Source organism: Mus musculus, chromosome 6 (assembly GCF_000001635.26).
Source record: "Mus musculus strain C57BL/6J chromosome 6, GRCm38.p6 C57BL/6J".
Classification (NCBI taxonomy): Eukaryota; Metazoa; Chordata; class Mammalia; order Rodentia; family Muridae; genus Mus; species Mus musculus.
Genome location: NC_000072.6, coordinates 31,133,071 through 31,155,899, shown reverse-complemented (window position 1 = coordinate 31,155,899; position 22,829 = coordinate 31,133,071). Strand labels below are relative to the sequence as shown.

At 46.3% G+C, this 22,829-nt stretch overlaps 1 long non-coding RNA gene and 1 pseudogene across 1 annotated transcript in view; both read left to right on the top strand.

Moving 5' to 3' along the window:
- The window catches only part of Lncpint (long non-protein coding RNA, Trp53 induced transcript), a 124,912-nt gene that overhangs the window by 62,575 nt on the left and 39,508 nt on the right, over positions 1-22,829 (top strand). The window contains exon 3 of the long non-coding RNA NR_110471.1: positions 16,114-16,171. This is a non-coding gene — a long non-coding RNA (long non-protein coding RNA, Trp53 induced transcript). The remainder of the gene's footprint in view (positions 1-16,113; positions 16,172-22,829) is intronic.
- Gm13835 (predicted gene 13835) lies at positions 13,174-14,035 on the top strand (annotated as a pseudogene).

Below are 22,829 nucleotides of genomic sequence, written 5' to 3'. Positions count from 1 at the left end.
GGGAAGGGAGGGAACAGGCTTTCATGGCTTCAGGCTTCACCGCAACTGTTTCATTCTCTCTGCTAACACATCTGCTAGATAAACAGTTTTTCTTGGATGCAGATTCAATATTTTATTATGACGTCAGGCTTACATTTCCATCCATGCTGTTTGGCATGAGGAAGGCTCCTCTTTGCAGTATTAGGTAACAGAGCCTCTTGTTATTTTTGCCTTTTCTTTTTAATACGAAGATATCTTTAAGAAAAGTACCGTACAGGTGAATAGATTCCACTTACTTGTATTTCAATATTCTACAGACTATGCCGAATTCCACTCCCCATCCAGTCTCAGGCAGTAAATAGTTACTGAATGCTTCCAGGTTAAGTATCTGATAGAAATGCTTGGGACTGTCTCTGTCATTAGGAATGTGGGTCTTCCTGGACGTCACTGGTCTGCTCTCTACAAGAGAGCCTGGCTTTCTATGCAGTATAACCCAGAGTCTCATCCTGTCCAAAGACAGCTTCCCGCTCAGACCCATCCCCATTATGATCAGCTTCCTCCTGTCACACTCTGTCCCCTAGCACACACCTGCAATCCTGCATCTGAGAGGTGGAGGCAGGAGGATCAGAAATTAAAGGCCATGCTCAGCCACAGAGTGAGCTGGAGATTCAGCCTGGGCTAGACCAGACCCAATCTCAGAACAAAAGCATACCATGATTTCTGACTCTGAGCCTCTTGACCATTTCTGGACCTTTCCTTGGATGATCCACTGCTTGGTACTCTGTGTGTGTGTGTGTGTGTGTGTGTGTGTGTGTGTGTGTGTTACATTTGACAAACTAAAGGCCTCTCAAGCCCCAGTAAGTTTCATAACAGAGTCTTGCATTAAAATACTTTACATTAATTGATTTGTTGAACAGTTTGAATTCCAGCCCTGCTATTGGCTAGATTTTGGCCACACATAGACCTCTCATTTTTGTACAATCTGGGAAATAGGAATGATAATGAGTATTAAAAAACAAACAAACTTTGCCCACTGCATGTGTGTTTTCAGTAAATTGTGGTATGTTTGTACACATACACACTCACACAGAAGCACACACACAGCATATGGCTGAGTTTCTAGTCATTAGAAGAAACTGCATGAGTACCTAGTTCAAGAAGAAATGGAGTCACTTTTAAAGATTTTTTTCCCCAGAAACCACATAACTTTTTGCATTCAGTGACTTCGTGGTATTGGGTGCTTGACATCTGCCAATCTGCTGTGCTTTTTGAGAGCCTTGTCACTAGTGTAGATTCTTAGGTGGCCCCTTCCCTTTGGCCTAAGTGTAGTAGCTGCCCAGGGGATGTTTGAAATGAAAAGTAACTTGGCAGTAGCTTTATCAAGTGCTCTGCTTCAGTAGTCTGCCGCCCTGGGATGGGATATTCCCAGGTGTGTGGAGATGGGGAAATTATCTTGGTAACCCTCCCTAAAGATAAGGTGATAAGAAGAAGCCTTCAAGTTTCAGGGATGAGACAGTGTAGCTTTGTAACAGAGCATCCTTAGTGAATAGAGGAGGAATAAGGGCAGCACATGCTGTGCTTTGGATTTCATGGGCATTCTGTCATTCATACTCAAGTGTGGATCTTCATCTCCAGTCTATAAAGTTAGCTTTAGTTGATCAGTTGACCCAGAAGTCTGCTGCCCACGTGCATGAATGGAACTGTCTAGATGCTGCACTCGAAATTGGAAGTCTTCACAGATGGGCTGGGTGTGTTGATGCATACCTTCAATCCCCATACTTGGGTGGTAGAGGCAGGTGGTGGATCTATGAGTTCAAGGCCAGTCTGGTCTGTGTAGTGATATTATCCAGGGACCCTGTTTACAAAATGAGAGAGAGAGAGAGGGAGGGAGGGAGGGAGGGAGGGAGGGAGGGAGGGAGAGAGAGAGAGAGAGAGAGAGAATGAATGAGAGAATAAGTGTGTGAGTGTGTCTTTACAGTGGAGAATCACTTAGACTCAGAGTCATTGATGAAGGTCTTCACAGAGAGCCATGGTCTCACTGAAAAATGCAAAGAGCATCTGAGAAAGTTGATCTTGGTCTCACACTCAGTCCTTAACCACACCCACAGCCTAGCTCTGCTCCTGGGAGAAGAACCTCCTGAAGCTGAGGGTGCACAGTGCTGTGGATGGGGTGCTGAGAGAATGTGGGACTTAGTGTCAGTAGACAATAGGTCTGTCTGTCTGTCTTTTTAAGATTTATTTATTTATTATATACATAGTGTTCTGCATATATATCTGCATGTCAGAAGAGGACGCCATATCTCATTATAGATGGATGTGAGCCACTATGTGGTTGCTGGGAGTTGAACTCAGGAGTAGTCAGTGCTTTCAGCCTCTAAGCCATCTCTCTCTCCAGCCCTCAACAATAGGTTTTTCATGGAGATGCGTTTCGTAGGATTGGTATTTATGGCGGTTGGAATTGATACGTACACAAAACATATGTATTAGTTCAGCTTTTGTTAAATATTTTAAAATACCCACAGCAGAGTGTTTTATAAAGAGATGTTTTAAATGCAGTTTTAGACATGGAAAGTCCCAAGGTTGGGTGTCTTAGTTTGGATTTTTTTGCTGTGAAGAGACACCATGACCAAGGCAACTCTTCAAAAGGACGTTTAATTAGAGGTGGTTCACAGTTTCAGAGGTTTAGTCCATTATCATCATGGCAGGTAACATGGCTCCATGCAGGTAGATACGGTGCTGGAGAAGGAGCTAAGAGTTCTACATCTTGATCTGCAGGCAACAAGGAGGAGATTGGATTGCACACTGGGTGGAGATTGTGCATAGGAGCCCTTAAAGCTCACTTCACAGTTACACACTTCCTCCAACAAGGCCACACCTACTTCAGGACCACACATCCTAATAGTGCCACTGTGTGAGCCAAGTATTTAAACACATGAGTCTTTGGGGACTATGCCTATTTAGACCCATCAGGTGAGGTGACCCTGTTGGTGAGGGTCTAATAGCAGACGACATCCTGCAAGAGGCTTGGATCTCATATCTAGGAAGAGCGTCTAGAGAAGGGCCAGACGTACTCTTTTACCCCTCTTGGTCTTTGGGAGAAGTCTTACCCTTCTTTTAGATTTCACCTGTTGAAGGACCACCCCACCTTCCTGCAACAACATACCGAGACCAAGCTTCCAATTCCATGACATGATACCCTGGAAGCCCATGCAACCACAAAGCATCTTTTACAGAAATGGGATCTCTGGGTTGGTGGTATTGTGGTGAGTAGAGCTGCTTTCTAGAAACAAGGTCTCATTGATGTTGTCTAGCCACCAAGGGCAACTTCCCCAAGCTTGGCTGCTCCTTGACTTCCTGATCTTAAGGACAATTCCCGTTGCCATCTTATGGATGCTTTATAGCCTTAGTGATACTTCAGCTCTGCTCTTTTTTTTTTTTAAATTAAAGTTGGATTGTCTCTCATCCATAAGGCTAATAAAAAAATATGACTTATCTTTTGTAGACCAGAACCAAATAGACTGAAAAAGATTACTCTTTCAACCATGTAAAGCAGGTTTCTGCATCTGTGTAAACCCACATACCTTCAACATGTGAATTATCCACATTGTGCAACATAGGATCCCAAAGTGTGATAGCTATTTCAGTTACTTTATTTGAGCATTGGTTCTGTGAATCAGCTGGGACTCAGTTGAGTGGCTCTAAATACTTACAGTGGCTTCAACAAGATGGTGCCTAAAGAGAAAAGACCAAAGACGGCCTTGCTAGTATTCAGCTCCTATATGGGGATGGTTAAGAGGATAGGCTTGCTTTGTCTTCCTGACAGGGTAGCTGAATTTTTGTCCTCGGGAAGTTTAGGTTTAAAGGTGAAAACTGAGCAGACAAAGTGAAAGGCTTTTGAGGAGGTAGGATGGAGGGATTTGAGTTTGTGTCACAAGCACGGTTCTGTCGTACTGATTTTATCCATCTTCATCTCCACTGACACATTTAAGGGGCCATCCGCAGGCCACATACGCAGAAGCGAAAGGGGTCCATCTTGCTCTCCTAGTGTGCTATTTATTTATTAGGAATATCAGGGAGTCTAGGCGACCACAAGGCATTTTTAGTTTGATCTAAGTGAGCCCTGGGCATCATCCGTGGCTCAGAGGCACTTCTGACCTAGAGCTGGTGAGCAGATGTCTTTATTTTCAAACCTCTGCGACCGGATGCTGGGTTCTCCCTCTGGTACCTGTTCTACCTTGGGTGACCCATAACTGTTCGCTTTACCTGGAGGGAATCCCTGCAGAGCTGTGCTCCAAAGCAGCCCTTCTTCCGTCCTAAACACCTCCGTTGTCCTGTGCAGGTCCCCAGCAGCCTGCAGATAGACCAAGGTTTCGGAAGTTTTCAAGCATCTCATTAGGCAGGGAACCCTGTCAGCAGGGAAGTCCACTTGTGGGACAAAGCTGTGTTTTACAGCACAGGTTTGATCCTTTGTGGCGTTCGTTTACTTACTGAGGCTCAATAACAGTTAGACAAAGAAGTGCAGATTATTTTTATGATATAAGTGTGAAGCCAGAGTCTCATGCTATGCCTCCCAAATAGAGACTCATGAATTCGGTGCTGTTAACTGTGCGATAGCTGTATTCACACTGGTTGTTTATACACATAACTATATTGAGGGGACGGTGCATACTCTGCTTTAAATGTGTAACATTTTAAAAGCTTTCCTCGAAAATCTCTTAAATAGTAACAGGGTTTTGTTTGTATTAAATACGTGCCCAGGGAGATATTTTGTTCTTTTTGGTTTCCAGTCCATCCAATCTAAGGTGTAGGCAGTGTTTGTTTTCAAGCTATGACCCTGTAACTCAACTGGGGAAGGAGTTGCTGGTGTTCCATATCACACCTAGACACACAGGAAGTGTCTTATTCTTAGAATAAATATTTGGTCCTTCTCAGATAGGCTACTATCCCAACGGTCTTTAGCAGTGCAGTGATTCCTAAGAGGGGTCCCTGGGCCTCACCTGGCGTCATTTGGGAGTCCACACTCAGCATGGCTTGTTGTATGTATGCTTCCTATAATTTCAGGAGAGTGGGCCACACACACACCATAAGTAAGTGGGCCCTGACACAAGTGTTTTCGGATTCTTAGCTAGGCTAGGAATGGCTGGTTAAGCCTGTGATTCTAGCACTTGGAAAGCTGAGTAGGACGCTTGCCACCGATTTGAGAGTCGTTTGAGGCCTGCTACACATAACCAGTACCAGGCCAGACTGAGACAGAAAGAGAAAGACTATGACCTCAAAACAGAACAACAACTGTCACCCTCAGCAGGAGTTCCCCTGTATGCGCCAGGCCACAAGAGCATGCTCCTGGATGCCGCTGGGTGGACTGATTGCCACCTGTCACGTTGGTGGATGATAACCCACTGTGTTTGAACGCTTTCACATCAGTCATTGCAGGATTTTTTTATTTTTAAAACTACACCTTTAAAATATTGAATGTATTTGGACATTAGAAACCAATGTCTTGCCATGTAGGGTGGTGCACTTTCTAATCCCAGCACATGGAAGGCAGAGGCAGGTGGATCTCTGTGAGTTCAAGGACAGCTTGGTCTACAGAGCTAGTTCCAGGATAGCCTAGCTACACAGAGAAATCCTGCCTGAGTAAACCTTCGGTAGGGGAAGGGAGAGAGGGGAGAGGGAGAAACTGATGCCTTGGTATCTGGAGAACACTTTGTGGGCATCTTTTTAAAAGCAGTCTCTTGCTGCCTGGTTGATTCTGTTGCTGTGTACAAGGATGGCGTTGGAATGGGTAAATAACACAGCTGAGAAAAGGAACTAGTTTAGTTTGGAGAGTGAGTTTGTATTACTTATTTTTAATTTATGTGCATTTGTGTTTTGCCTGTGTGGTGATGTTAGGTCACCTGGTACTAAAGTTATAGGCAGTTGTGAGCTGCCATGTGGGTACTGGGACTCGAACCTGGGTACTTCGGCAGAGCAGCCAGTTTTGTGAACTGCTGAGCCATATCTTTAGCCCCAAGCCAGGTGATTTTTGACTACAAGCAAGAAAAGTGACTTCTTGTATCTGGAATGTCAGGGAAGGTCTCCTGAAGTTACGTATAAAGAAACCTTTGTGAACCCAAAGTTCCAGGCGTGGGCATGAGGATCAGGGAGAAAAATGTGGCATCGTGAGGCTTGAGCCCTTTGGGGAGAGTACGATTTCATAGGAGAGTAGGAGAGCTCTCCTGCTTCACTGACTCAGTTACTGACCTTTGCTAAATACATCAGCTGTGTGTTTAAAATAGAATCCATTGTTAATAAGCTCCCTTAACCACTCTCTCCATTATCCAGTTAGAAAGTCCCGCGGTGTCTTTATAGAGTTATTACACAACTGATTTTTTTCCTTGTTCAGATTTAGACCTTTAGAGTGATAAGTGTGCTCAGCTTGGCTGCCCCCTTGATTCTTATGTGCGTCATAAGTTTGTCTTAAACTCAGCATCTAAGGGATTAATAGCCTTACCTTCTTTCACTCATTCATTCATCTGTTTGCCCACATGAGCAATCTAGAGTGCCTACTTCTGTGTTAGATCCTGGAGAGTCCAGGCACCTGCCAGGGAACAAGCTAGAACTGGACAGGTGAATCGAGTGCCTGGAAACCACCTGACGTTCTTATCATCCAGGTATATTTAAAAGATAACAGCTCACCCTGCGATCAATAACCGCAAGGCCCTTTTAGAAGCTTGTACGCTGGTACTGTTACAGGATCAAAGCTTTGGCTGGAGTGTCTTCCAACCGGGCAATGAGAGGGTGAGTGGTGGGAGACGCCTTGGGATGTTTCTCGCCCTCCAAACAAGGCTTTTTAAGCATCAGGGATGGCATTGTTCTGCTGTACATCAAGGTAGAGACTAGATGATAATATTCTAAGGAAAGTTGCTTGGAGATGGCACTGGGGAAATTAATTAGGTGTATTATATCTGGGAGGGGGCTCTTGTTACAGTTTGTCTTAATAAGTAGGATAGCAGGGGCAGAGGGGACTCAAAGCCTAGAACTGGTCAGTTTTGTGTCCCTGGGTGAGTCACCACCTTCTGTACAGAAGCCATGTTGGTAGTGGTAGTGACCCATCTCAAAGGATGAGTGAGGGTCAAGTTTCATCAGCACATAGACTTTGGATTGTGCCTTCCAGAGGGAGGGGGAGGGGAGGAGGAGGGAGGGAGAAATTAGCGACTATTCTGTAAAATGTCTGTCTGCATGCTTGTTTCTGTTCTGAGTGACGGCAAGCTAGGTCACATGAGAATGGCTAATCCAGTCTTCCCTGCCTCCGCTGCCATCCTCCTGCCCCTACACCCCAGAGTTGTTTGTTTTGTAAGGCTGTAACATCGTTTTTTTAAATATGTGACCTTGAAAAAAATCCTGATTAAGTAGTTCTGGGCAGTGTTCTAATGCTGGAAAACAATCAGGCCTCCCACACATACCTGCTCAGCCAAGAATTTGTTTGCCACAGGAGCCGTGGGTGGGCGAAGCAAGCACACGCCCAGGCCCATGTGAACTCTCTGTTCTGGCTAGAGACTGCCCCGCTGTCACCCTGCCTAGGCTCCCAGCTGGCTCCTTGTTTTGTTTTGTTCTTTTTTCCTTTGGTATGGTTCTGGGACTCGAATCCAGAGCCGGTACATGTTAGACTAGTAAATCAATGTAGAAGAACCATCCTAAGTTGTTTGTTATTTCTTTTCATTCTCAATTCCAGACAAGTATTTTTATCTCACAGATAAATTTCTAACATTTCCCAGCATTTTGCTTGCTTATTTTGCAGAGTTTGGCCTGGGTGTGGGTCCTGCAAGTTTCTGCCAGGCCTAGGTGGGCTCCGTACAGAGTACCACTGTGGTCTGGTACCGGGCTCCTCAGGGTTCCTAAGGACCCTGCGTATGTGGCAAGGCTGCCTTGAAATGACTCTGGAATTTGGGTCCTTAAGCCAGCGACAGATACTTGTTGCCTTCTTGCCCGGAGGCGTCACAGGCTCTGGCCACAGAGCCTTTCGCCCACTCCCTTTTTGGTTGGCTAGGCATCTCTCATACTGCCCCGGGGAGTCTGTTAAAAAGTGTTCAGTTACTTGCTCCCATGCCTGTGTCCTGTCGAATCCTGTTGTCTGAGTTCAGTTCTTTGCTATGAGCACAGCGGCCAAGCCTCCCTTGTGTGGCTGCTCTGGGAGTAGGGAGAGGAGGGCTCTGCCAGACCAGAAGCCTCCACCGTAGAACTGAGCTTCACCTGGTATTAGCCACTTCTGGGCCTTGGTTGACCAACTCCCTGTGAGAATGGTGAGAATGTGGGAATGGTGAGTGTGACTGGGTGTGTGAGAGAGACAGACAGACAAGAGAGAATGCACACATACAGGAGGGTGTTTGCCTTATAGTTGGAAACGTGGGGTCTTCCCCAATGACTGTGAAGTAGACATTCATCTGAAGTGAAGACTTTTATTTCTGGGCTGGGTAGACTAGACACATGTATGCACACACATGTACACACACACACACACACACACACACACGAATATGAAGATGCTAGCTCAGCTTTACAAACAACCTTAGCTAGAGAGCAAGTACAGACAGTCCTAGAAACCTTTGGCAGGTTGCAGCACTTTTTATCCTTTTTCACTATAGGTGCTTCTTTCTCTCCAAAAAGAAGAAATGTGCTAAGTTTCAATTTTGATTGCAAGTTGATAGGTCAGGAAATGTCTGCTGACGCTTCTAAAGTACACACACCTTGAAGCTATTTTAAGAAAAGAAGTCTCACTGCAAAAATAAGATTCTTTATTGCCACCTCCTGGCCTGTGCCATTCTCCTGGTTCCCTGAAGAGCCAGGGGCTGGACATGCATATGCAGATAGCCCCCGCCCACTGTGAGGAGGCTGTGGCTTCTTTCCTTAGGCACCACTCTGCCACCCAGGGCCGCAGTCTGATGGAGAAAGGGGAGTGTAGAGGATCCAGGCCACCCAGGAGGTCAGCACTGGCGAATGGGAAGCAGGCACAGGAGGCCTGGTGATAGGGTGTGCTGGTGCCCATGTGCTCTGGCTGGGCAGAGCCAGTTCGCTGCTCTCAGGTGTGTGGCTTTGCAGTGCTTGTGGGGAGGATGTTGATGTGGGTTATGCAAGTTCTTGTAAATAGCAATTAGCGTTCTTGCCTCGGTTCCCAGATTCCTTATTTAACGGGATGTTGGAAAGCCCTGCATCAAACTAAAAAGTCGTAAGAACGGCTCTTAATAGAAGTGACCACATACTATACACCTGCTCTGGCCTGAGGATGGCCATCAGGAGCCTGTAAACACCGATGGACTGGATGTCAGACTATCAGAAAAGAAAGAATACAAATGGTAAAATAAAGTTTCCCTTGTGATGCTGGGCTAAAGGCTTCTCTAGATCGGAAGTGTGAAGACAGCGAAGTTCTGCAGGTCTGTTCTGTGGGTAGAGATCCCGTGTGTGCTGTAATTACAGACTCCTCACAAACGTGAGGGGGTGCTATAGGTGCATTTGTATAGGCTTCCCACGAACTACAAATGATTGTTTCATTGTTGGCACTATGAAATGATGTATTCTTAATTAAAAGCGAGTTACTGGGACTACTTCTAAAGGATCAGCTATAGCAGTAGGTTATGAAAACACTGACAGTAGTAAGCCTTTCCCAGGAACTCATGTCTTAATGTGTAGAATTAAGGATATTCAGACTAGCTTCCAGTCCCTAAATGTGTTCTGTAGTGCACCTTTAGTTAGGTGGTAACTTCAGCGTCATCTCTCTTCACCTCCTCCTTGGTTCATTTGGAACCTCTCGTCCAGGGATTGCATGGATGCTGGAATCTCAGTGGTCATCTCTGAGACTGGCTCATGATTTCCCCTTCCACACCCTGGGCTGGGTGCGTGCATCTGAGAGGAGCATCACACAAAGGTGGAAGCAGCCTGGGTGTGCTGCGTGTGCCGCGCTGAGAAGAGACTGCCCACTCTGTGGAGTTAGTCAGGGCGTACCCACTTCAGCAGAGGTTGGGGTGCAGCCCAGTGTTCCAGCCTGAAAGGACGGTCTGGAACTGGAAAAGCATTCTAAGCGCCTATGACGTACAGAGTTGTGAAATTGCCCTTGGGGGAGGGCTCTACAGCCTGGCCTGTTTGCCCTGCCTGATACGGGAGAGGAAGGAGTGAGCAAGGCTGTTTTCAGTAAGGAAGCCCCTTACCTGGAAAATAATCGGTTTCTCTTGAGTCCAGGTCCCTCTTATCTCTGCTTGGCTTTAAGCTATAAGAGCCATGCAGACTGAATCTGTCCCTGCCGTGTGCCTTCAAAGTAACACTTTCCCTTTGTTTTAAATTATCTATTACGTTTCAGCCACCTGAGGATTTTTATAGTGGGCCTTTTCTCTCAGGACCCTTACCTTTAAAAGAAATATTTTTGAAAAAAAAATTTCAGACTATTTTCTGATTGTATTTATCTTTCTCCAATTCCTCCTAGATCCTCCCACCCCTATCATATATACATATACACATATATATTTACACACACTTATACATATGCATAAACATACATACATCAGAGAAACAAAAGCAGCAGCAGCAAAGAAACAAACAAAAAACCCAGAAACCAAACATATAAGCACGGTTGTGCAAGCCTTTTAACCCCAGCACTTAGGAGTCAGTGGTAGGAGGATCTCTTGAGCCAGGTTTGTGAGTTTGAGGCTGGCCTTGTTTACATAGTATGTTACAAATCAGACTAGATAAAAGACCCTGTCTCAAAACAAAATCCGAAAAAAAATATACAAGCAAAAGGCCAATAAGACCCTTGGTCCCCCAAGAAATAAGGAAAGAAAAAAAAAGCTCAAAGCAATTTAAAACAAAATGTCTACAAAAATATCATTGAGTTCATTTTCTTTTGGCCATCTACTGCTGGGCATGGGGTCTGCCTTGAAGTGAGGTTCCTTTGGGAAAAATGAATGTTCCCTTGGACAGGATAGCTTCTTGGTTAGATTCCCCCTCTGGGACCCCATCTGGTTTGAATAGGCCCTGTTCGTGCTGCTATAGTCTCTGTGGACCTAAATAAGTGATTTTTTAAAATGTTACCTATGTTACTCTTTTAAAGAAAATCTTTGGGGGGGCTGGAGAGATGGCTCAGCGGTTAAGAGCACTGACTGCTCTTCTGAAGGTCCTGAGTTCAAATCCCAGCAACCACATGGTGGCTCTCAACTATCTGTAATGGGATCTGATGCCCTCTTCTGGAGTGTCTGAAGACAGACACAGTGTACTCACGTATTCACATATAATAAATAAATAAATCTTTAAAAAAAAAAAAAGAAAAAGAAAAACTTTGGGTGTGTGTGTTTACGAGTGCACCCTAAGACAACTTCCAGGAGTTGGTCCTTCCCTTCTGTCATGCGGAGCCCAGAGATTGAAGTCAGGTGCTCTGGAGTCAGACTTGCAGCCAGCACCTGGACCTGCTGAGGTATCTTGTTATCCTCAGCACGCTGTTATCCTTAGAAGCAAACCGAGAAACAGATGCTGTAGGTTGTGGAAGGTGAGCAGGGTAGGAGTAAAGGTGAAATGTAGAACATCCTAGCTCATCGTCTGCAGCATCAGGACCTCATGGACCAGAGCTCGCTCTCACAAGGCCCCAGCTGACGCCCTTAGGCTGTGTTGTGGAAAGGGATGGGCAGGGATTCCATACCTGATGCGTGGCAGCCGCCAAGGCCGAGGGACTGAGGCAGAGCTGCTCCCAGAGCCATACTTAGCTTTTAAACAATCCCTTCCTGTCTGTTGTCCTTCCTGCCACCTCTCCCAGTTGCTCAGGGCCTCCCTTGTGATGGTTTGTTTCTGGGCTGGCCTCACTGCTACAGCCAAGACGTCAAGCTGGACTGTGAGGACACCTCTTTCTGACATTCATTCTGCCGTGGGTCAGTAGGTCTTCATGTAAAGAGCCGTGTCTTAAACACTCGTGGACTGCCGTGGCCACATATAGAAGGGCCTTTCTCCACAGCCAGGGACAAAGAGCAAATGAAAGAAGGAAGCACACGGGGGCGGCCAGTGTAGGAGTATATGTGCTCTCAGATTCTCTTTCTTTAAAATAAGAACAGTTTGTTGTTGATCTTCTCCACTGTCGGGGATAATCATGGATTACTTCTATACTGGATCAAAACCCAGCTTTTTGTTGTAAATACAGTAGTTTAAACAAAAACACGTCAGTGAATTGTGTTACTTAGCTAACTGCATATCTATATATCTGCCACTAAAATAAAACACCCCAGATTAAGAACTTATAAGTAAACAGAATGGGTTTATGTTGGCTTACAGTTTGGATGTTTTAGTTATGACAGTTGACTCACTGCATTAGGTCTGTGGGGGTGGGGGGGAAATGTGGGTGGAACATGAGAGAGCCCTGGGACATAAGGCCACCTCCCAGGAGTGTTCTGCTGGAGACAAAGTGGTGTATAAGCCGCAGCGTCACACCACTATGATTGGTTCTTAGGACCCTCTTAGGGCATCCCATCCATGTCCTAAGAAGGGTCCATCTTTTGGATACCCATTCCCCTCTGTTTAGAGCCTAGGCGACTGTAAAGGCCAACCTTACAATCTCTGCAGTGTCCCAGAAACCCTGTAACTGGTCTCTGCTCTCCACCCTCCCATGCCTCCACTGTGATGTCCACACAACAGCCAGGTCTCAGCGTCTTTGCAGAGGACCTCTTTTTAATGCCAAAATGTGAGGTTCTTGCCATGGCTGGAAATATCTCTCCCAAGATGTATGCATGACTTACTTTAATGCCTTTTCAGGGGTCATATGGCGATTTCTCGGTTAGGTGTGCCCTACCCACTGTGTTTAGATGCTCATTCTGCCCCCGATTCACCCTCTTCTCTTCTCTGAATGATACGATCATCCAGTGTGTGATGTTTCCCTCAGCGCTCTTTGTCTCTTCCTAGATAGAACATGGCCTCCTCTCAAAGCAGATTGTACCTACTGTGTGCCTGTAAAACTGTTCCTGGCCTATTTACATGCACACTGTTGAAAGAAGGCAGTTGTCCCTCTAACCCATGTCTAGATAAGGATTGAGAACCAGGTGTGCTGTGTATACGTCTCTCTGCCGCTTTGTTCTTAATCCCCTCACACAAAAGGACAGACTGTGAAAGTGAGGGGAACATCTTTTAAAAATTAACCACAGTGGTGAGCCATGTAAAACACCAGGCGTCCAGTTAAGAAGTGGCAATTAGGTGTGCGGCGTAGGAGCGGCGCTTGAGGCCTGGAAGCGTTCCGCGGCCTGCCGGGTCAGCACCATGAGCTCCATCGGCACTGGGTACAGCTATTGGGATCAGATGTAAAGATGGTGTTGTGTTTGGGGTAGAAAAACTAGTCCTTTCTAAACTTTATGAAGAAGGCTCCAATAAACGTCTTTTTAATGTTGATCGACATGTTGGAATGGCAGTTGCAGGTTTGCTGGCAGATGCTCGTTCATTAGCAGACATAGCGAGAGAAGAAGCATCCAACTTTAGGTCCAACTTCGGCTATAACATTCCTCTAAAACATCTTGCAGACAGAGTGGCCATGTATGTACACGCCTATACACTCTACAGCGCTGTTAGACCTTTTGGCTGCAGTTTCATGTTGGGGTCTTACAGTGCGAATGATGGTGCACAGCTCTATATGATCGACCCATCAGGTGTTTCATATGGTTACTGGGGCTGTGCGATTGGCAAAGCCAGGCAGGCTGCAAAGACAGAGATAGAAAAGCTTCAGATGAAGGAAATGACTTGCCGTGATGTAGTTAAAGAAGTTGCAAAAATAATTTACATAGTACACGATGAAGTTAAGGATAAAGCTTTTGAACTGGAGCTCAGCTGGGTTGGTGAATTAACTAAAGGAAGACATGAAATTGTTCCCAAAGACATAAGAGAGGAAGCAGAGAAATATGCCAAGGAATCTTTGAAGGAAGAAGATGAATCAGATGATGACAATATGTAATATTTTCTTCCCCATCCGCTGGTTTACATTTCTGTAACAGTTGCATATGGCTAGCACCATGGACTATATATACCCACTGACCGATTTTCATTAAATTTTGTCTTATAAACATTGAAAAAAAAAAAAAAGAAGTGGCAATTAATTGTTGATCTGTGAGGCAAGTGGGCGGAGAGCAAAGTGGTTGGTATTCTCCACTGTGCGGTATGTGTGCCCTGGGGATGGGAGGCAGGCAGCAGAGAGGCCATCACTGGTCCTCACAGCTCTCACAGCCTAGCAGTGGTGGCACCCTGAAGCAGTGTCCCGATGTGTTTCCCAGCATCCTGCCGGCAGAGGACTTCCTTGGCCAGATGTCTGTTTTCCCTTTTGTTGACGGTGTTTCTTAGTAACCTCTGAGAGGCCGTGATACAGAATTGCTCCACAGTTGTCCTGAGGAGTTCTTTGTGCCCTTTCTCATTTAATAGTTTCAGGTTCATTTTGGCCACAGAAGGATTGGAAACAACAGCAGCAATCGGCAGACATGAATGTGGGCAGAGCATGGCTATCTGCTTACCGGTTCCCTTGGAGTAAGGGATAGCACAGGGAGGTGGGCCCTTGTGAGTGAAGCTATGCAGTCTTCCTGGCAGAGTCAATCGTTCCTGTTTGGGTTGGTGCTGCATTGGGTTCTGATAGAACCATCCCTTCAAGAGCAGATCTGCTGATCCCCTGTAGTAACGGGGATGAGCGTGTCCACCCCGGGGAAGTTGTGGTTTACTGAGAGAGGGTAAGGAGTTAGAGCTGACCGGGGTGAGGGCGTACGAGGGGTGGGGAGGCGCCAGAGCAGGCAAGTGTCAGCTCTGGTCCTGATCAGAGAGCGCATCCAGGGTAAAAGAGTAAGGAGGGCCGAACCACCCACCATCTGTTTGTCTGTTTCATGCTTTACAGCGTCCTCAAGACGCATTTTGGGTAAGAGATCGAGAGGAAGAAAGAGTGGAAGGTTCATGAAGAGCTAGAGGGGTGTTCGTATCTGTCTGGAGGGAAGGGCAGTGGCAGGGTGGCCTGGGATAAAAAGGGCTCTCATTGGTGGTGGCTCCAGCAAGCTCACCAGACAACTCCAGGGATGGGTCCTCATCTTCAAGCCGCCTGAAAGTGCTGGTGCCAAGGATTCACTGGCTCTCGGAATATGCAGCTATTGATGGAACAGGAACATTGAACAAACCAGATGGAGTTTCTGGTTTCCTGACAAGTCTGTTTTTCATTACAGATGACTACACGGGCATTATGACCTTATCAGTCTGTTAGGAGCTGCCTAGCATGGGTCAGGAATGAAAATGATGGCCACTAAGAGAACCTTTGTAAGAAAAAGCCTTAGAGTCAGTAGGGTTGAGAACAACCGGGGGCATGGCAGCCATTCGCTGAGCACAGGATCCCAGCACAGCGGAGGGGCTGGCAGGAAGACTTGTGAGGAACCTTGAAGAAGGCCTTTCTGTTTCCTGACTAGTCACAAACCCCACAGGATGAATGCCACGTGTCTCTTCCCTAAGCAGTACCCTCCCCAAACACTTCCCATTATATTGTGTTGAATCTTTAAGTAAATCTTAAATATTCGTCTGTGGATTGGTCTTGCCTCTAGAGCTGCAGTTATTTGATAGAGTGGGGGATGAGGTGGGAGATTAGATGGTCTTTAGAGGAGAGTGTGACTTGGTAAGGCTTATCAAGGGCTGCCAAAATGGTTCAGCCAGTAAAGGTGCTTGCCTCCAAGCGCGACGACCTGAGTTCAGTCCCCAAAACCCACCTGGTGGAAGCTGAGAGCCAACTGCTGCACTTTGTCCTCTGACCACCACAGGAGCACTGTGGCATGCCAGCTTTAAACCTTGAGAATATTAAACTCGGTACTTTAAAAATCGTATCAAACAAAAGGATCCTGAGTCAGGAGAACCCTAGCTAAGCTGACCCCCGGCGGCGTCAGAGTTTGCTGTGAAGCCAGGAGATACTGGTTTTTCATGTCCTTCCTCCTAGTGAGTGGAGCGATGATTTTTTTTTTCAAATGTGCTTTTTTTTTATGAACACAGTAAACTTAGGCAGCCTGAAATGATGGATTAAGATTGACTGAATCCCTTCTGTTCTCCTGAGTTTGGAAAATATCAATAACGATAAAAAATGTTGAGTGTGCTTTTGTGAACTCTTGCTAACAATTCTGTCCTCTTCTTTTCCAGAGAGAAGAATAGCAGCAACCTGGTCTCTTTTCACGGAACACAGTAAGCCACCAAAGAGGTAACTGAAGTCATTTGCGTATTCGTTTGTCTTGTTAATATCTGTAGTGCTTAGGATAGTCTGACAAGGGTGATGGGAGACAGTGCTTGGTCTTTTCTAAGTGAAGGAGGCTGCAAATGAACCAGTCGCAAACATAGAAAATGTCACACAAAGCCATACCCTCTGTTCCAAAAGGCAGGGTGAATGAGCAGCCTTGGTGAGTTCTGAGAACTCAGCAAGCCTGAATGGATCTGAGAAACTGTATTCTTGGCACACCAATTTATTTTTGCCTTAAGGCACCCATTTATAATAACTTTGAATGTGAAATCGGCTTCAGTTTTGAAACTAAAGGTTTTCTTTGAAACTTGTTGATACTACAATAATAATCATAGTATTTTTAAGTAATTGTAATTATTGTAACTATTAAGCTCTCAAAAGCAAGTTGAAGCCCCTCTAGTATTCTCTGTGTAGCTGAGACTGGCCTGAAACTTCTGGCCGTCTTGCTTCTGCCTCCTAAGTGCTGGGATGACAGGCATACACCACCGTGCCCAGCCTTGAAACTCCTTTTTTCAAAAAAGGGGGGATAGTAAAAAAGTGTGTTTGTTGGGGGTGGGGTGGAGGGCAGTTTGTGGGAGCTAGCTCTCCTTTTCTGCGCTGTGAGCTCAGGGATCAACCTCCTATCCTCAGACGCCGTGGCCTGCACCTTTACTTGCTGTGCCATCTAGGAGAACCCTGAAATTCTTTGAGACTTTTATTACTTGGGAAGATGGAGAATAGCTTTGTTTGCAGATGGCCGTCAAGGTAGCTCAGGGATCCGCATTAATTATCCATAAAGATGACATTAAGAGCAGCACCCTATCTTCTGCGGGCAGCAGATGCCTCAGATGAGACAATCCCAGTTGGTGACCGCCCAGGTCTGTGGTCCGCCTGAGGCCTTGCCACCGAGTGGACCGTGAAGAGACACGCCTGCAGCAGGAGTGAGCACGGCTGTGGCTGCTCCTCACTGCCGGAGTCTCTGGTTCTGCACTTCTTCTCAAGTCTCATGTGCCCTCTCTTCTGATGAGGCTCTGGACTTCATTTCACTCATCTTCAACCTCTCTCCCTGGTCGGTTTCTCTCTTTCAACACGCCAGCATCCCTTTACTTGGGGTGAGGGCCAGTGAGGTAGGCGTTCCTCTGAGTGGCCTTCGTGGTGTCTTCCTGCCCCCTGATGTGGCTTGGTAAGTTACCTGCCTTATCTTGAACAGTGCCGCTTGGTGTCTGCTGTGGTCCTCTGCTTGGGTCTGGGGGTGATGGGACCTGTGCTGTTGCTTTTCCCCCAAGACATGCTAGTGTGACCATTCCAGTCAGCACAGCTGCACTCAGACCCACAGTGGAAATACCTGTTAGCATTTATGCCTGCCCCATCTGCTCGTTTGGTTTGTTCTGCTTTGTTTTGAGACAGGGTCTCTCTACATAGCCTTGGCTGCCTTTGGAACTCACAGGTTAACCACAAACTCACAGAGATCTTCCTGCCTCTGCCTTCCCTGTGCTGTGATTAAGAGTACGCCACCAGGCCTGGCCCTCTAAACTGTTTGATGTCAACACTTCCCTGTCTGTCTTTAATGTAGAGCATGACTATCCCAGAGCATTGTCCTCTGTCTGACAGACTTGTGAGGCTTTGTGCTGTGTCAGCGGCCCATGCTTTGTCGCCTTTGAGTTTGTGCTCTGTGCACTGTCCGTAAAACCTCTGAGAACTCGACTTAATTTATCTTAAAAATGTGTAATGTATATGAGTGTTTGCCTGCATGTATGTATGTATGTGTACAGTATGAACGTGCCATGCCGACAGAGGCCAAATAAGAGCATCGACTGCTCTGGAAGCAGAGTTCCATGTGAGTCTAAGCTGCCGTGTGGATGCTGGGAACTGAACTCCGCTCAGCTGCTAATTCTTTGGGCCAAACTTTGTCTTTTCCATAACCAACCTCTCTTGTTTTCTACTTGCCGACGTTTGAACTTCGACATTGCTTTCCTGGCTGTGGCAAAGAATCAAACTTGCCATTTTGGAAAATACACTCCTTCTGTGCTGTTAGATCTCACGTTTACATAGGCAGAGGAGGTAACCCAGTCAGTGAGGCGCTTATGTAAACCTGAGGGCCTGGATTTGGATGCAGCCCCCACGGAAGAAGCCAGCCAAGGCAGGCAGCGTGTATCTGTCATCACTAGCACTGTCGGGGTGGAGACAGGAGATTCCCTGGCATTCACTGGCCAGCTAATCTAGCCAAGGCAGTTGGGCACAAAGTTCAGTAAGAGACTGTGTCTCCAAAATAAATAAGTAAATAAAAGGCCATGAGTGATAGAGCAAGACACCTGCCCGTGACCTCCGCACTCTGTCCCCCTCCAACCCCCCAAGAACACGGTTGCCCCACACACAAAGGTCTTGCTATTTTAGAAAAATTGGACTTCTCATTAATTTCCATAATTTTTATACTAAAATGTTCGGTTTTTCAGAAACGTATCTGTTGTGGTGCTCTGACCTAAAAATCCACCGGAGTAAGTGGTCAGGTTCAGGGATCAGTGATGGTGGGGTCTCCTGCACCTGATACTCTTCTTGGTTGGTGTCAAACACTCTAGAGGGACACCTGCTGGCCAGAATGCTGTGTTGCATTGCTGTTCTCCTGTGGAGTTTATCCCAGAGGCTCCTATTAAGCTTTCCTGACATATGCCTGTGTTTACTGGTAGAGTATACTGAAGCCTCTTGCCCAAGCTCCTCAAACGGACTGCCATTTATAGCTCACCTCTGAAGGGCTGGGAAGTACTCATCCCTTAGAACTTGATTCAGGGAGGAGAGCTGTAGTAGAGAAAAGGATTCCATGATCAAAGTCTGGCCCAGTCCTTTGTGCAAGCTCAGTGGGGCTGCACAGTGGTCATGCGGTAATGATTGCTCAGACCTGGCTCATTTAAAAGGTTCTGAAAGGGGCAGTCACTTCTCCTAAACATTTAGAACTTGCTTTTAGATAAAAGTTAGAGATGGCTTCGTTTGCTTACGTGAGAGGTCCTTTTGCTGTAGGAAAATAAATCCAGAGATGGGAGAGTTGGTACAGTGATTAAGAGCACATACAGCACACGTTGCTCTTGGAGAGGACCCAGGTTTGCTTCCAGGCACCCACATGGATGCTCACAGACATCCCTAACTCAAGTTCCAGGGGACCTGATGCCCTCTTCTGACTTCCACAAACATGCAGGCAGAATACTCATGCATAGAAAATCATTTTAGAAATCAAAACAATTTTTTAGAAAAGTCTGGAGTGTTAACACTTAGCTCAAAGCCCCCTCCAGCGCATCACGCAGCTTCTGTGACGTGCTTGTCTGAGTGCATCCTCACCACACCACACTCATAAACATGTTAATTGTATTATCATAAGAAATGGTCATGTGTTTCTCATGTTATACCATGTCCAGAAAAGGTTTTAAGGATTATCATGTACAAAATGGGTCTTAAACAAAAATAAACTAGTAGTAGTCCACCTGCCTTTGGGAAATATTTTAACGGTAATTATTACAAGTCTGGGTCTAGAATATTTCTCTTGTTGCTTGGAAATCATTCTGGTATTTTCACCTGTTTTCTAACCTGTCCTCATTTAGTTTTCTGATCATAGGAAAATACCAGAATGTGTGTGTGTTAGAACCTGTAGCCAGCAGCTGTGAGCAGGCAAGGCCAGGCGCTTGGCGTGGGCCTGCCTGCTGAGCTTTCTCTGTTGTGTCTCTGGGCCACCTCTTCAGTAGCGACAGCTCGGTGTCACAGGGCAGGATTGTGATGGCTTCAGAGAATGGCAGCACCGAGCGGAACATTTGGGACCATGAAACGACAGATTTGTGTTCTGTAACCTCAGGCGTGAAGACTGTGTACTCTAAGATACACCTTTCACTTTCCCCATCTTCCTGGCTATGGTCCTGTGAAGCTGCTGCTTTTGCTGGGACACATGCATTGATCCTGAAAGCAGAGAAGCCCATGTCAGGCAGCCAAGCTTAAGTGAGACTGGAGGGGAGCTAAAAAATGAGGGATAAAATACTATATTCAAAGCAGTGTGCTTGAGATGGCTGGGTTTCAGCCTCCGGTCTGAAGTCCTCCTTGTCTCTGTTGAGATAGTGCACACATTAGCTGCTTTAGGTGGATAGCCACTGTGACAGGCCCAAGGCAAGATCTCTCCAAAAGCAGCAGTGGGGGGCAAGCAGTTTCATTCTTGTCTCCTGTAGGTAGGGGTTGATCTGCTTTGTCTTTCTTTCTTTCTCCCTCCCTCCCTCCCTCCCTCCCTTCCCCTCCCTCTCTCCCTTCCTTCCTTTCTTTCCTGCAAAAAAAATATTAATGTTAGGGTAGGGAGATGGCTCAGTCTCCAGCGTGCCTGCTATGTAAGCACGAAGTGCAGAGTTCACATCTCCAGGCACATACAGGAAAAGCTAGCTGTGAGGAGGGTCTGTAACCATAGCTCTGGGTGTGGAGGGACAGGGACAGGAGGATCCCTGATTGAGAAAGACACCTGATGCCAACATCTGGCTTTTATCATGCACATTCACACACGTGTCCCATATAACAGATACACACAAATCAATAACTCGTTTTCAGAGGTTGGTAACGTGTGGAGAGTTTTACATTCTAAGCATTGGCTGAAGGAAAAAGGGTAGGCTCTTCTGTCGCCCAGTTCAAATACCACTCAGCAGATTGGAAGGCTCGGGAGAGCATTGGCTGAAATACACGTTCCTTTCCCCTGCTGAGAATCATGTGCCAACCAGATCAGGCTCATTGAAGTCCAATACTATTTAAGCAATATTTGACATTTTAAGAAACGTCTCATTTTACGTGGGGCCTGAGCTCTGGTGCCCAAAGGAGAAAAGTACTAGAGGACGTCATAGAGCAGTACAGTGACTCACGCTCTCTGCAGTTTGGAGCAGCACTTTAATAATCCAGCGTTACAAGTTCTAAAGTGAATACTTGGTATTTGTACTTTGTGTTTAGTCGTCAGATAGAGTAATGTAATTGAAGATACCTTCTCTGTGTGCAGTGCTTGTAGGTAGCACAGTGTGTCTGCAGCAGGGATAAGGGAGATAAGAGATGGACATGCAAGTCCTAGGTCATAGGGTGGTGCTCTGAGAGAGAGAGAGAGAGAGAGAGAGAGAGAGAGCGAGCGCACACCAGAGCACGAGCGAGTGCATAGTGTTCTGTAGCAGCTGCATTTTATATCAAAGATTCTGTAGAAGGCCTGCAGTTTCTCATCTCTTTGCTGACACGTTTTTTAAATAGTAACCATTTCCAGAAGGTGGGAATCAGTCGTCTCCTGTGGTGTGATGTGTGGTGTGGTTTGAGACATGGTCTTCCTGTGTAAAGCAGGCTGGCCTGGCCCTCACAGCTCAGCTCGCCCTGCCTCCTGTGCTGCCATTGAAGGCATGCTCCCCTTGCTCAGCCCCCTCTGTGCTTTTGCTTTGCATTTTCTTGAAAACCAGTAATGTTGAAAATCTCTTCATGTGCATCACAGTTACATCTGTATGTCATTTTTGGAGAAATGCCCATGTTAGAAATTAGATTGTTTTGCTGAATAGCTGCAGGCACCCCTTCTGTGTTCTGTGTGACCATCAGATATGTGACTGGCAGCTGCTTCACCCAATCCTGTGTCTCCTCCACAGTCCCGCCTCCTGTGCCATGCTCAGATCCCATTTGTCTGGTTTTGCTTTTTTTGGTTGTGCATTTGTTGTCCTATTCAAGAAATCACAGCCCAGACACAGTGATGTGACGCTTTCCTGGATCTTCTCCAAGTGATTTCCTATGCCCAGGGCATACATCTGAATAGATCTAGGTTGTACTCGTTGTTCGCTGTGTACAGTGGGCGGCACACATACGATACAGTACATGCGTGGAGGTCAGAAGAGAGCCCACGGGGTCGACTCCTCCTAGCTGAAGATGGAATGCCAATTGCCAGGCTTGGCTCTAAACTTCCCCACTAAGCCACCTCAGTGACCCCTGTGTTGTGCTATTTTGTAGGGTGTGTGATAGATCCATTTTTAATATGTCTTACCTTCCTTGGCACCATTTATTGAGGATTCCGTTCTTCTGTATGTCTAGGTCCTTTGCTAAGATCACTTGGCTATCCCATCGGGGATGACATTACCATACTGCTTTGATTACTGTAGCTTCGTAGTATATTTAAAAGTCAAGAAGTATTACCCCCTCCTTGTCCTTCTTTTCCAATACTGCTGGACTGTTGCTGAGTCTTTATTGTTCCATGAGAACGTGAGGGTATGTTTTGCTGACAGTCTCCATCAGAGTTTCTGTACACTATTAAGACCTGTTATTCATCCTGTGAGTGGCCACTCATATCCTAGTTCAGTGTTTTTCCCCTTTGCCAGTGTGAGAGCAGGAAGGAGAGATTTCCACCCTCATCCTCCGACAACGAAGGTTTTGTGAGGTGATTTCAAACCTGGAGGAACTTATTTCCTCCTCTGACAATAGTTCCTCCCTCAAACGTTCCTCGTCCTCCCCAGTTCTGTGCACTCTTCCCCGACTGCAGGACAACTGCCTTCGTTGCTGTAGTCAGGGGAGGCCACAGCCAGCTTCTTAGCACAAGCAAATGCTGCTGGCCACCGAGTTAGTAGCTGTGCTGTTCTTACCAGCAGACATGCAGGGAGGGTTATGATCATTGTTTTTGTTT